Source organism: Peromyscus californicus, unplaced genomic scaffold (assembly GCF_007827085.1).
Source record: "Peromyscus californicus insignis strain IS unplaced genomic scaffold, ASM782708v3 Scaffold_6__1_contigs__length_162567912, whole genome shotgun sequence".
Lineage (NCBI taxonomy): Eukaryota > Metazoa > Chordata > Mammalia > Rodentia > Cricetidae > Peromyscus > Peromyscus californicus.
The window spans coordinates 98,128,744-98,142,260 of record NW_026294584.1 but is presented as its reverse complement, the minus strand read 5'-3'; the positions used below and the strand labels follow the sequence as shown (position 1 = coordinate 98,142,260).

General features: G+C 50.2%; 1 protein-coding gene across 2 annotated transcripts in view; it reads right to left on the bottom strand.

Moving 5' to 3' along the window:
* Slc4a5 (solute carrier family 4 member 5) overlaps window positions 1-10,441 on the bottom strand; it is a 79,265-nt gene extending 68,824 nt beyond the window's left edge. Inside the window, exon 1 of one of the 2 annotated variants that reach the window (XM_052719254.1) lies at window positions 10,262-10,441. The gene's annotated coding sequence lies outside the window, so the exon portion shown is untranslated. Of the gene's footprint in view, window positions 1-1,955; window positions 2,189-10,261 lie in introns of those variants that run through there. The other variant, XM_052719253.1, reaches the window with a different exon arrangement.
* Window positions 10,442-13,517: the final 3,076 nt, after the last annotated feature.

Below are 13,517 nucleotides of genomic sequence, written 5' to 3'. Positions count from 1 at the left end.
GACTTGAACACATCAGGAAGAAGCGTGCTTGAGTGTTGTAAATACCATGTGGTGGGGTGTGTGGGCAGTGTGGCTGCAGCACATTGAGCCCGTGAGAGGGGTGACGAGATATCAAACGATGAACAATGCCTTGGCCAAAGGCAGCCACGGGCTCCTGTGGCCTCCTATCTCCCCCGTGTTTTCAAGAATGTTTCTTCCTCAGCTGCCCTGATTCAGCCTCCCATGAACCGTCCGCAGACCTCATGACATTTCCCCTCTCTCCCGGTCCATCTCCTCAGTTTCTCCCACTTCTGCCATCTTTATTTATCGGTAGGTCCTCCACTGTCAGTATTTTCAAGAACTCTGTTCACACCTAACCTCTTCCCCGTAACTTCCCAGTAGAGCCAGGCATCGACCTCACCTTCATCTCTGACGTGACCTGGAGTCCCAGAAGGTAGGTCACACAGAGTGCCTCTAGTCCATCTGGACATGAATCTCACAGTTAGTTGCTGCTTGCTTACCCATGAAACCCCTGACCAAGGCTTACAGAAGGTGCTTATCGGCCGCATCAACCCCAGCCTCCAGGCTCAGAGCCCATAGAAGAAAGCCTCTTGGCTGTGCAGCCTTCTGCCTGCCCCCTGTCAGCACCCTTCCTGTGCCCCTCAGGGCCACCCCTGACCTTTGTGCCTCTCCATAAGCTGCTGCAGCTCCTACCCGCTTCTGTGAGACAGTAACAGCGTGGGTATGAGGTGATTCCTTTCTGCCAGTCCGTAGGCTGCCACCAACTGCCCTTGGGCTGAAGGACTCCTTCCTCCACTCACCCTCCTCAGAGTCTTACCTCAACTCCCTGCTGCCTCTACTGCCTCGGGGCACTCCATCCAGGGCCAGGCAGCACCTGAGCTTGCTTTTGAACCATTCCTAACGGTCTCATGCAGTGGACTTTGCGAATCACAGTGCTCTCTGGGCAGCACACAGTCTACACAAGTTAGACAATTTTCCTAGCAGAAAGTGCTAGTAACTTACATGTGCAGGTCCACAGTGGACTTCATTAATTCAGATGCATTTGATTTTGAAAATGTTCTATTGTTTTAAACTTACTTCACTGGCTTTGAGTTGAAGGAAATTTTGTTCTAAAAAAAAAAAAAAAAGGATCATTCCTGTAGACATAGTGGTGTATGTCTTCAATCCCAGCACCTGGGAGGCAGCTGCAGGAGGATCTCTGTGAGTTTAAGGCCAGTCTTGTCTACATAGTGAGTTCCAGGACAGCCAGGGCTATAAAGAGAGATCCTGACTCAAAAAAATAAAACAACCAACCTCCCCCTAAACACACACACACAAAAAACCAAGCCAAAAAACAAAACAAAAATCCAAAAACTGATCATTAAGAAAACTCATTTTCAAAAAAAAAAAAAAAAGAAAGAAAGAAAGAAAGAAACTAATTTTCTCCCTTCAAATTGGAAGACCACTATGGCTGCCTGATTCCAATGAGACAAACCAATTCCCCATGGGATCAGAGTACAATAACCACGGCTCTGTTTTGATTTTGCTTTTCTGGGGACCAACCCAGGACCTATGGATGCTGAGCAAGCGCTCCACCACTGGGCTACATCCGCAGCTTGACAAAAACTCTTCACGTGTAGATTTGCACCGGTTGGAAAGCTCTGGCTGCCTTTCCACTACCTAAAGCTTGGGCTTGGTGATATGGCTCAAACCATCGCCAGTGACCTGGACCTAGGCTGTGGCATCCTTCACTCTGCTGCCTTGGAGCCCAGCCACTTCAGAACACACACAGTTCTCTGTAAAAGGGCAGTGACACCCCTTGGACCTCTGTCCCCATATTTCGTAAATCTGGAATCTTCCACGCCCCTCAAGGCCAGGAAGAAGGTAAATAAGGGGACAGATCCTGAAGAAATAGCAGATTAAAAAGCACAGACAGGGCAGAGGTCTGTGCCAGGACCAGCCTGTCCGGGCAGTACCTGCTCCCTGGAACAGCTGGGCTCGGGAGTCTCCGGCGGTCGGTGCTGCCTCCGGCCCCAGCCTGTTCTCTCGGCTGCCTCCTCCACGTATCCTCTTCCCCACACAGAACAAACTCACTTTTGTTCCAGTTAAGCAGCAAGGGAGGCGGGGAGGAGGAGGGCGGGAGAAGGATGAGAGGGAAGGAGGGAGATTGCAGCTAGAGAGAGAGAGGAATATACGCAAAGAAAATAGAGACAGAGTTCATGAGATCGCGTGGAAATCCTGGGAGAAAAGAGCGAAAGAGAGAGACGGGGTGGGCGTGGTGGCGGGCGGGGGATCTGAGGTCTGATGGAGAGGGGAGGCTTAGCAATGAAGCTCAAGCGGGAACCCGTGTGCTCCACAGCAGCAGGGTGGTGGCAGCTGAGGACTGAGAGAGAACACCCAGAACTGCCCCTCCCCGCTCGCTCGCCACCCCACCCCCATCCCCGTGAGCCCTCCCCGACAGACCTGGAGGCTCCAGCAGAGCAGGGCACCTCTCCTCGGGCTCCTTTATAAAGGTTGAGGCAGGGCGGTAGGATTTGTGCGCAAACCCCCAGGACCTCCTTAAGATCTTAAGGCTTTGGTGGCAGGTGAGCCGGCTGCAATAGCCTGGCAGACCCTGTTCTCTCCGCCACCGCTGAGAACAGGGTGGGGGTTGGGGTTGTTAGGGAGTGGGGGGGTGGGGTGTTTGCTGTGGGGTCCGTAGCCTTACACGAAGCTGGATTAGCTTCCTTCCCGACTTTAAGCCCAATTCCTGGGCTTGCTGTTTGTACCCACTACGGAGACAGGGTGTCAAATTGTCCCTCAGTGGATGTGTTCTGGCAGCCTGTGGACAGCAGGGGCTGGCCACTTGGGGGGCATGTGTGAACCCCACCGGGGAATTACTTTGCTCTCTGAGAAATTCCTAATCTGGGTTTGGCTCGGCAAGTGCTTAGGCCATGCAAGGTTGAGCAGAGGTCACTGAGGCTCCCAGGCCGGCCTGCTGCATACTCAAGTGCTGCAAGTCGTAGAGTTGGGAGGGGGCTTGGCAATGGTGAAATACAAACCTTGAGTTCACAGACAAAAACTGAGAGCCAGTGGACACCACAGAAAGCCTCTGGTGCAGCTGAGTTGGCCTGGGGATGCCTACCATCCCCAACCACATGCTGACCCATGCTGGGGTCCTGACCTCAAGAGCAAGCAGGGCCTGTTTGAGATGCGGTGAGGGAGTGCAGCCCAGGTGGGCCTTGAGCTGGCTGAGGCCAAGAAGGAGCCACTGCTTCATTTGGGGGACTGCTGAGGCTTGAACCTGGGGCCTCTGGTATGCTAGGCCAGCCCTCTACTCACTGAGCTACAATCCCCTGTTGTTTTGTGAGACTTGGTCTAGCTATGGTGCTCAGGCTAGTCTCCAATTTGTGACATTCTCCTGTATCACACTCCGAAGTGCAGGGGTTATAGGCATGCACCACTGCCTGGCTCCCGTCATGCCCATTTAAAGAAACAGGTGGTCAGGTCCCTGCAGGGCTCCAAGAAAACTCACCGTCACCCAGACCCCAGCAGTAGGCATCTCAGGAGGTTCTCTTTCCCATGTCCCCACACCCAGGGACCTGGCCTCACAGATTACCCTACCTGTAAGAGAGGTTGGCCCAGCCCCTCCTGAGTCCTCCTACTTACTAGGTAGCAAATGCAGACACACTGAGCCAGAGGTAGGGGCCATCTCAACACCCAAAGAAGGATTTCAAAAGATACTGGAGAGACGTTAATAGTTTAGAAGAGGCCAGACTTAGATTCATCTCCTGATGCTGCAAATTCTTAGCAGTATCATAATGGCAAAATATTAACCTCCCTGCAACTCGGTTTCCTACTTACGAAGTAGAAATGATCGCATCTGCTGCTTTGAATTCTGGTGGAGAATAACTGAGATAATACACATAGTGTGGCCGGCGGACAACCAGTCCTTCAGATGATATTCCAACCGTTGTTGCTTGTAGCTGTGACCCCTCCTTCCTCCTACCAGTCACCAGCCTGTCCCCGCCCTGAACATCCCAGGGACCCAGTCCCTTTCAGTGTCCAGGTCTGTGTCCTGCCACTGCTGTGCTTTCCACTCTCCCCCCCCCCCCCCCCCCGCCCCCGGCCTTCCCTTTCATTACCTCCCCCTGCTGCCCACTCAAGGCTTCGCTCATCGCATGTTGGGCCACTGCTTCTCTAAGGTCCTGTGGCCCCACGTGCACATAGTATGTCTCAAACTAGCCCTCATCATGTGAAATGCCACAAGTAGCGGCCCCTCTGGTCTGTAACTACAAGAGGCACATACAGTGGGCCCAACTATGGAAACAGACTCAGGCAAGCTGAGCATGAGAGCACACACTTGTAACTCCATCTCTCGGGAGGTGGAAGCGGGCGGCGGGGGGGGGGGGGGGGGGGGGGGGGGGGGGTGTCAGGAACTCAAGGCCAGCTGCAACTATATGGTGAGTTCCATGCTAGCCTGGGCTACAAGAGACCCTTTCTTCAAGAGAGAGAGAGAGAGAGAGAGAGAGAGAGAGAGAGAGAGAGAGAGAGAGTGAGAGAGGAGAGAAGGAAGAGGAAAAAAGGAGGGGTGGGGAGGGAGAAGGAAGAAGGGGAAGGAGGAGGAGATGGAGAGGAGGAACAAGAAGAGGAAAGGACTGGGCTTGGGAGGGAAATTGGATGTGTGGCAGGGCTGAGCTCATGGAGCACACAGAGCAGCTCTTTTCCTGGGTGCAGATTGCCCGCCCATTCCTTGGGTAGAGCACAGGGTGATCTGGTGACCACACCCCCCGCAAGAAGCATGGGCTTCACCCTAGGAAAGCCTTGGGGAGCCGTTAGGGCCACCAAAAGTCAGTGACTTCAGGCTCTGAGGGGCCTGTCTGTGTCTCTCCCCCCTCAGCTTTGTGTTGGTCAGGCTCTGCCCCACTTCCAGGGCTTTGCTGCCCACTGACCCCGGGGCTTACACAGCGTGAGCACTCAGCAAATACTTTCTGGGTGAGTGAATTTGACTAACACTCATCATCAGTGGGAGATTAGCTACCACAAGGAAGGAGCTAAGTACCTCAGATCCAGGAAACGGGAGCTGGGGGCGCAGTTGTAGGGGATGCGGGTTGCTGAGGGTGTCACAGGGCCACAGAATACAGGGACTGGGAGACAGAACCCGAAGGTACCAGGGTCATTCTTGCCAAGCAAAGTGAATCTTTGAGAGAGGACTGGGAAGCCCCGTGCCCTGTTTTCATCATGGCTGACAAAATTCCTTTTCCTGATGCTTTACATAAACTTCCAATGTGTTCTCTCAGGCAGGAGAAGAGAACCTGCCCATTTGTGCTCACAGGAACCCCTCCTGTGGAAGATGGTTCTAGGGACATCTGCCCGGCCTATGTTTCCCACCCCCCAAAAAGCTGTCTTTGGGTAAAACATGACTTATGTCGCTGGCCATAACCTATCAGGTCAGGAGTAGTTAGTTGGACATCTGATCCATGTTTGGACAGTTTGAATTGGGTCTCTCAGTTAGATGTCCTTTCTTGGTGGTTCCTGGGATCATGAACGCATAGATGTGGAGCTGAGATGTGGACAGAAAAGAGGAATAGACCTGCCATGAAGCAGCTGGAAGAGGCTATGCAGCCCCAGCATCATCCTCCAACTCAAGCCTGCCAGTCCCTCTGCCTTGAGTGAGATGCTCTCCTGCATTGAGAGCTGACACACTCTCTCCTGGCAGACACCCGATTCTTAGAAGTCTCTCCTTCCTCCCCTGGCTCGCTCTCTTGAGACTCAGCTGCCCACTGAAGCTGATCTCTTGTAGATGAACTGTACCCTAAAGTAAACAAGGTCTGAGCAGGCCCTCTCTTCCAGAGCATGCTCTAGTTCCAGAGTAGGAGGTCACCTGGGAGGGCGCTTGTCAAAATGCTGACCACAGCAAAAATCTACCACAGATGGCCTTAACTGACATAGAAACTATGACCATTTCTGTCCGCTTTGGATCTGCTGGCCTGTGTGAGTATAATAAGCCCTGTTCCTGAAGAGGTTATTTCTTGAAATGCTAAAATGGCTGAGGCATTCACCCATCTGGGCACAGGGGACTAGGCAGATAGCTCAGTGGTTAAGAGTGCTTGTTACTCTTGCAGAAGACCCCGGTTCAGTTCTCAACATCCATATTAGGTAGGTCACAACTGCCTGTCAATTCAGTTCCAGGAGCTTACACACCTTCTCCTGGCTTTGGTGGACACCTGCAGGCACATGGTACACATACACACACTCAGGCACACACACATATACATGAAGTAAAAATAAATAAATCTTTTTTTTTTTTTTTTTTTTTTTTTTGGTTTTTCGAGACAGGGTTTCTCTGTGTAGCTTTGCGCCTTTCCTGGGACTCACTTGGTAGCCCAGGCTGGCCTCGAACTCACAGAGATCCGCCTGGCTCTGCCTCCCGAGTGCTGGGATTAAAGGCGTGCGCCACCACCGCCCGGCAAATAAATCTTTTTTTAAAAGGAAAGAGAAATCACATAGGCCTGGTATAATGGTTCATGTCTATAATCTTATCACTTGGGAGGCTGAGGCAGGAGGACTGCTACGAGTCAAGGCCAGCTTGGACCTCGGGAGAGATGGCTCAGTGGTTAAGAACCCTCACTGCTCTTTCAGAGGACCTGAGTTTGGAACCTAAATTCGGTTACCAACTCCAGAATATAGCAGGCAGCTCACAACTGTGTATAAATCGAGCTCTGGAGAATCTGAACGTTCACATGCAGATCCACATAATTAAAAACAACAAAATAAATCTTTAAAAAAAAAAAAAAAAAGAAACCCGTGCTGGATAATTTTATGTCAACTTGACACAAGCTAAAGTCATCTGAGAGGAGGGAACCTCAATTAAGAAAATGCCTCCATATCATCAGGCTGTGGGCAAGCCTGTAGGGCATTTTCTTAATTAGTGACTGATGAGGGAGGGCCCAGCCCATTGTGTGTGGTGCCGTCCCTGGGCTGGTGGTTCTGGGTTCCATAAGAAAGCAGGCTGGGCAAGCCATGGGGAGCAAGCCAGTAAGTAGCACTTCTCCATGGCCTCTGCATCAGCTCCTGCCTCCAGGTTCCTGCCCTGCCTGAGTTCCCGCCCTCACTGCTTCAATGATGAACTGTGATATGGGACTGTGAGTGGAAGAAAGAAAGCCTTTCCTCTCCAACGTGCCTTTTTGTCACGTTTCATCTTTGTGTGACTGTTTGAATCGGTCTGTTTCAGAGACTCTTGGATAGGGGAGAAATTAGTCCTGTGCCTTGGCTCCTCCTCACAAGAAGTGGGGGGAAAGGGCTGGGTGTGTGTGTGGCTCAGCTGGCACCTAACGTGCACAGAGCCCCGGGTTTGATCCCTGGCACCGCTGGTGGTACATGTCTGTAAATCTCAGCATTTGGGAAGTGGAGGCAGGAGAATCAGGAGAGAGAGAGAGAGAGAGAGAGAGAGAGAGAGAGAGAGAGAGAGAGAGAGAGAGAGAGAGAGAGAGGCTTGTAGGAAGGGAAGGAAGGAAAGAAAGGCAACATGAAAGGCCTCTTGATTCTAAAGTCTCGGATCTCTGAGGCTCCGACATCTATATAGGAAATGGCCTTTCTTCTCCTATGCCACTTATCCTGGAGTGGTTTTGATCTTTGCTTTATTTTTAATTTTTTTTTTTCTTTTTTTTTTTGGTTTTTCGAGACAGGGTTTCTCTGTGTAGCTTTGCGCCTTTTCCTGGAACTCACTTTGTAGCCCAGGCTGGCCTCGAACTCACAGAGATCTGCCTGGCTCTGCCTCCCGAGTGCTGGGATTAAAGGCGTGCGCCACCACCGCCCGGCTTTAATTATTATTTTATTGTATGTGTATGGGTGTTTTGTCTACATGTGTGTCTGTATACCAGGTGCATGCCTGATGCCTGCAGATGCAGAAGAGGGCATTGAATCCCCTGGGACTGGAATTACAGACAAGTGTGAGCCACCATGTGGGTGCTGGGAATCAAACCCAGGGCCTCTGGAAGAGCAGCCAGAGCTCTTCTTTGCTGAGCTATCTCACCAGCCCCAGCTTTGGTGTTTTTTTTTTTTTAATGGCCTTATAACAGTTCAATACACAGTAAACAGAAAATAGCTTCAACATTTTTCCTTGTCCCCTCCCATCAGAAGGAGTTTATAAGCGTCTCAGTAGCAGCAAGGCTGACCAAGCCAGAAAAATGTCTGCTCATGGAGGAAAAGGCGTGGGCTCTGTGCTCTTAGTGCGGGTTAACGTGTGTAAGTATACCAACAGGTGTTGAGAGCTGACTAGGCGCAATGGACTGAGTCAAGTATTTTATCTGTTTGTATCTCCTTTGGTAACTCTGATGGTCTGGTGTGACCAGCTATCCAGTTCACCTGGAACAGACATGATTTTAACACTGGTAGTCCTGCCTCCCTCATCCCTAGAAATACTTCCACCCTGAGAAGACTGGGGCAGATGGCCATCCACCAGAGCCTTCCACCTACAGATGAGGGTACTGGATGCTGGGACATCCCAGGTTAGGCCTACCCCATCTGACTGGGTCTTGGGTCAAGTTCTCATTGGCAGCTGAGTAGAGTGGAGATGAATTCGTGCATCTAAGGCTCTTGCTTCTATGGCCTCTCAAGAGATTCTAAGACAAGGAAAATGCTTCTTTTCCTGGGCAGAAAGTGTGTCTCTTATCCATGCTCATTGTGGCTTGAGGGTTATCATCATCTCACATTCTAGACCTGAATGCAGCTTGACCAACCTATAAAAATTGAGTTCCTAAATTATATCACACTAAGAGAAAGGTAAGGAAGGAGAGAGAGAGGGAGAGGGAGGGAGGGAAGAAGGGAATATACCAGTATTTCCTTTTATTCCCAACTAGCCAATCTCTTTCACCATAAGCCAGTTTGGCTACTTGGAAGGCTTTAATTTTTACCCCCGTCCAGCATGGTGACTAACCACTGAGGAAGAGACACATTCACACAGGCTTTGGAGTCGGCTGTTAATTTCCCAGCTTCACTGATTGCAGGCTGTATCATGCTTTATGTCTTTGAACTTTGGTTTCCTAGAATAAGTACGGGGTACTGATACACCTCTCTCTCTCTCTCAGGGTGATGTCAGGATTAACTAAGATGATTATACTGCCTGCTTCACAGAGCTTCAGCAGATGGAAACAGCACAGCCCTGGCAAACAACCACATAGTCTAGAATCGAACCCTGCAGACAGAGTCAGCTGGTGTTTAACCGGGTAGCAGGAATATACAATGTGGAGAGGACAGTCACGTTGTTAATCAGTATTGGTAAACAACGGATACTCATTGCAAAAGAATGAAACCAGACGCCCTTATGCCAGCCACAAGAACTGTCTCAAAAAAACTACCCCAGAGCAAAACTTCCAGACCAGGGACTGGAGGGAGGGCTCAGGGGTCAACCACCTGAGTTTGAGCCCTGGCTCCCTGTTCTCACGTGATGGAAGGAGAGAACTGACACAAGTTGACCTCTGAACTCCACACTTTCACCACCACACAAACCTCCACCCTCAAAATAAATGTAAAAATACTTTTTACATTCCCAAGCCACAAAACTCCCCCTCCAACATAGAGGGTAGTCTCTCTCTCTCTCTCTCTCTCTCTCTCTCTCTCTCTCTCTCTCTCTCTCTCTCTCTCTCTCTCTCTCTTTTTGTTTTTTGTTTTTTTTTTGTTTTTTGAGACAGGGTTTCTCTGTGTAGTTTTGGTGCCTGGCCTGGATCTCGCTTTGTAGACCAGGCTGGCCTCAAACTCACAGAGATCCGCCTGGCTCTGCCTCCCAAGTGCTGGGATTAAAGGCATGTGCCACCACCGCCCGGTGACGGTAATCTCCTTGACAATGGTACCATTGGTGATTTGTGGGATCTGACACCAAAAGCGCAGGTCACAGAAGCAAGTGGGTGGGGCCGCATCAAATGAAAATCCTCTGCAAACCTCAACCAGGAGAAAGCATACACACACACACACACACACACACACACACACACACACACACACCACCATGCCTGGCTCACGTGCCGGCCACTGAACCCAGAACTTCATGCGTGCTGGGCAAGTGCTCTGAGCCATACCTCCAGCCCAGAGCACAGCTCTCCACATCACAGAGAAAGGATAGCAAGCTTCAGGTGAGTGTACATCGACTGTATGCTGTGTCCGTGAGAGGGAAGGAGCAGTGGGGCCCTGAGAGTCAACGCCGAGCCCACGGAATGCCACTCATATTCTACAGAGAACCCCCACCTGGCCACTCTGTGCCCACCAGCAGGTTGGCTCTCCAGAACATGCCCTGGAAGGAACTTACGGGTCCTTTTGGTAAAATCCACGCCGCCTCCCCGGCTGCTGGCCCTGAGCCCTGGGCCAAGCAGCTCCTGCTGTGGTTTGTCTGGCTGCAGGGCCCACTGGACTTTTTGCAGGCCTGAAAGATGTCCCTTTGAGTCACTTTTCCTTTGAGAGTAACTGGGCACTGGAAACCCAATGTGTATCGAAGGGAAATCTGTGGAAACAGCACAGAGTGGGGAGGCAGTGACTAACCCAGCCACGGAGACAGCTTCAGAAGCAATATGGAAGACGTGGGCTGCCTGGATAGAACCAAAGTCCCAACGCTTGGGGAGACAGAATTCTCCCTGTGAACCAACCCAGCAGGTGCTGGGAAGAGAGTTCTGTCAAAATGCGCATGCAGTGGTGGTGGTGGTGGGGCATCTCTCATGCTTGCCTCTCCACAGCCATGACGGCTGGCAAGCCCAGGAAATAAATCCAAATTCAAAACCTGAAGCATGCTTTCTCCTGCATGCTTCTGCTTTCCCATCGATGTAAAACCAAAACACCATGGCTCAGAAGTTCAGATCACATGCTGCTGCTGAAGAGCTGAGTTCGGTTCCCAGCACCCAGACGGACAGCTCACAATAACCTGCCTGTAACTTCAGCTCCAGGGGGCCTGATACCCTAACTCCGGACTCTGAGGGCACCTGCACCCACATGGGCACAGAACTACAAACAGACACACAGTTGAAAAAAAAAATCACACCACATGTTGTTAAGTCTGTCCTTAAGGGGCCGTTTACCACAGACTTCAGGGCTCTGAGGCAGCAGTTCTGCACCAACAGAAACATCCCCGCAGCCGCTCATGCAGGTTCTAACTGAACTGCTGTTTTCAGAATCTCCGAAATGTTGGTATCTGCCATTGATCATAGCTGGGAGCACTGGTAAATTCAATGGCTTTATGTTGGGGGAAACTCTGCCCTAATCCACCCAGACCGAATGCCCAGTCATGCGCTTCCTGGAGACATGTTCAGTTCAGTAGTTTATCACTGTGACCTGACACTGTCAACTACAAAGCTCACACCTCGGAAACTGCACAGCTGAGTTACAAAAATAAGCAATAATAATAATGTCAAAAAAATTATCTGGGGTGGTGGTGGCATGTGCACATGTTCACACGTGTGGGCTCATGTGCAGGCGCACACTGTGTGCCTGTGGAGGGCCAAGATGGATGTCAGATGTCTTCCTCGATTACTCTCCTGGTATTCATTCAGGCACCGGAGCTGGATGACTGGACTAGTGTACCTGGCCAGCCTGCTCTGAGGATTCTGTTTCTCCCTTCCAAGGGCTGAAATTACAGATGTCCCCCGCTCGCACCCAACATTTACGTGTGTTCTGGAGAGCTAAACTCTGCTTTTCACTCGCACAGCAAACAACAAAGGCTTTATCCCAGCCCATCCTCTCTTTCCTTTTCTTTTCCTTTCTTCTTTTTTTGGTTTGGTCTTTTTGAGATGGGGTGTGTGTGTGTGTGTGTGTGTGTGTGTGTGTGTGTGTGTGTGTATGTGTGTGTATGTAGTCCTGGCTGTCCTAGAACTTGCTCTGTAGACCAACCTGGCTTCGAACTCCAAGATCTGCCTGCTCTGGCTCCCAAGTGCTGGGAGTAAAGTATGTGCCATAACCACCTGACCGTCCTAATGTTTTTAAAGTAAGCTAATGGCTTGGGGTTGGGTCAGTCAGCTACTTAGTCGCCTGTGAGCCTGGGTTGGACATGCCCGCCAGGACACGGTAGACTGGTCCCACCAGCTTCTCGGACACACTGCCAAGAGTCAGTGGGAAGAGACAGCTCTCTTCAGTCTCCAATTAGGAGTGCTGATATGGTGACACTCAAGGAATTCTCAGGCCCATGTGGGAGTCACATCAGGTTTCAAAGTGTGGTCACCTTGGCCTGGCTGTCTCCTCCTGTAGGTTGTAGGATCCAGCTTTCTGACCCCAGCCTTCTCTTCCACCTTCATACCTGCGAAGGAAAAGATGAACACAGCTTCAGCACATTAGAAGCGCAGGGAGCCAGGGAGACGGCTGGCGGTAAAGTCTTGCCTTGCTAGCAGAGTTTGATCCCCAGAACCCACTTTTAAAAAGCTAGATGTGAAGCTGGGCAGTGGTGGCACCTGTCTTTAATCCCAGCACTTGGGAGGCAGAGCCAGGAGGATCTCTGTGAGTTCGGGGCCAGCCTGGGCTACAGAGAGAGATCCAGGCCAGGCACCAAAACTATACAGAGAAACCCTGTCTCGAAAACCAAAAAACAAGCAAACAAACAAACAACAACAACAACAACAACAACAAAAAACCCCACAGATGTGGTGATGCACACTTGCAATTCCAGTGATGGGGAATTGGAGACAGAGGGATCCGTGGGCCTCATTGGCCGGCCAGCCTAGCTGAATTTGAGAATTCCAGGTAAAAATGAGAAAGCTTGTCTCAAAACACATGCTGAGGAATGGTACCCTGGGTTAACCTTTGGCCTCCACATGTACAACAGATTCATATGCATGTTTACCAGAACACACATACACACATGAAGTAAAATAAAGTTAAAAAATAAAATAAAGATGATAATGGCTACCATTAATAGGCAATATTTTGAGTGCTTGCCTTGTCTGACTTAACAGAATTGTCTCATCAATACTATAGTATTAGTATCAGTATTAATTTACTCTGTGGAGAATACAGCCCAGAGCCTTGCCTATCTTTTTGTTTGTTTGTTTGTTTGTTTGAGACAGGGTTTCTCTGTGTAGCCCTGGTTGTCCTAGAACTCTCTCTGTAGACTAGGCTGGCCTCGAACTCACAGAGATCACCTGCCTCTGCCTCCTGAGTGCTGGGATCAAAGGTGAGTGCCACCACCACCCAGCCACTTAAAATTAATTGATTTATTTTGAGACGAAGTTTGTGTACACCCATGGCTGACCTGAAATTCACTGTTTAGACAAGGCTGGTCTAGAACTCAGAGATCTGCCTGCCTCTGCCTCCCAAGTAGTGGGATTAAAGGCATTAATCTCCAGCTTCACATCCAACCATATTAGTACTGTTATACAGATATGGAACTGAGGTACTAAGAATTTAAATTACTATCAAACTAGAGAAAGAGAAATTCAAGCCCAGATTGTCTGTTTTGGGAACTATACAGAGTTCTTAACCTTAAGGTTTCTAAAAATATACTTCCATCATAAAAATAACAGAAGTGTTCAAGTTGACATTACAAGATTTTGAACACCTGAATTGACCAATAGCTGTGAGTTACTGGT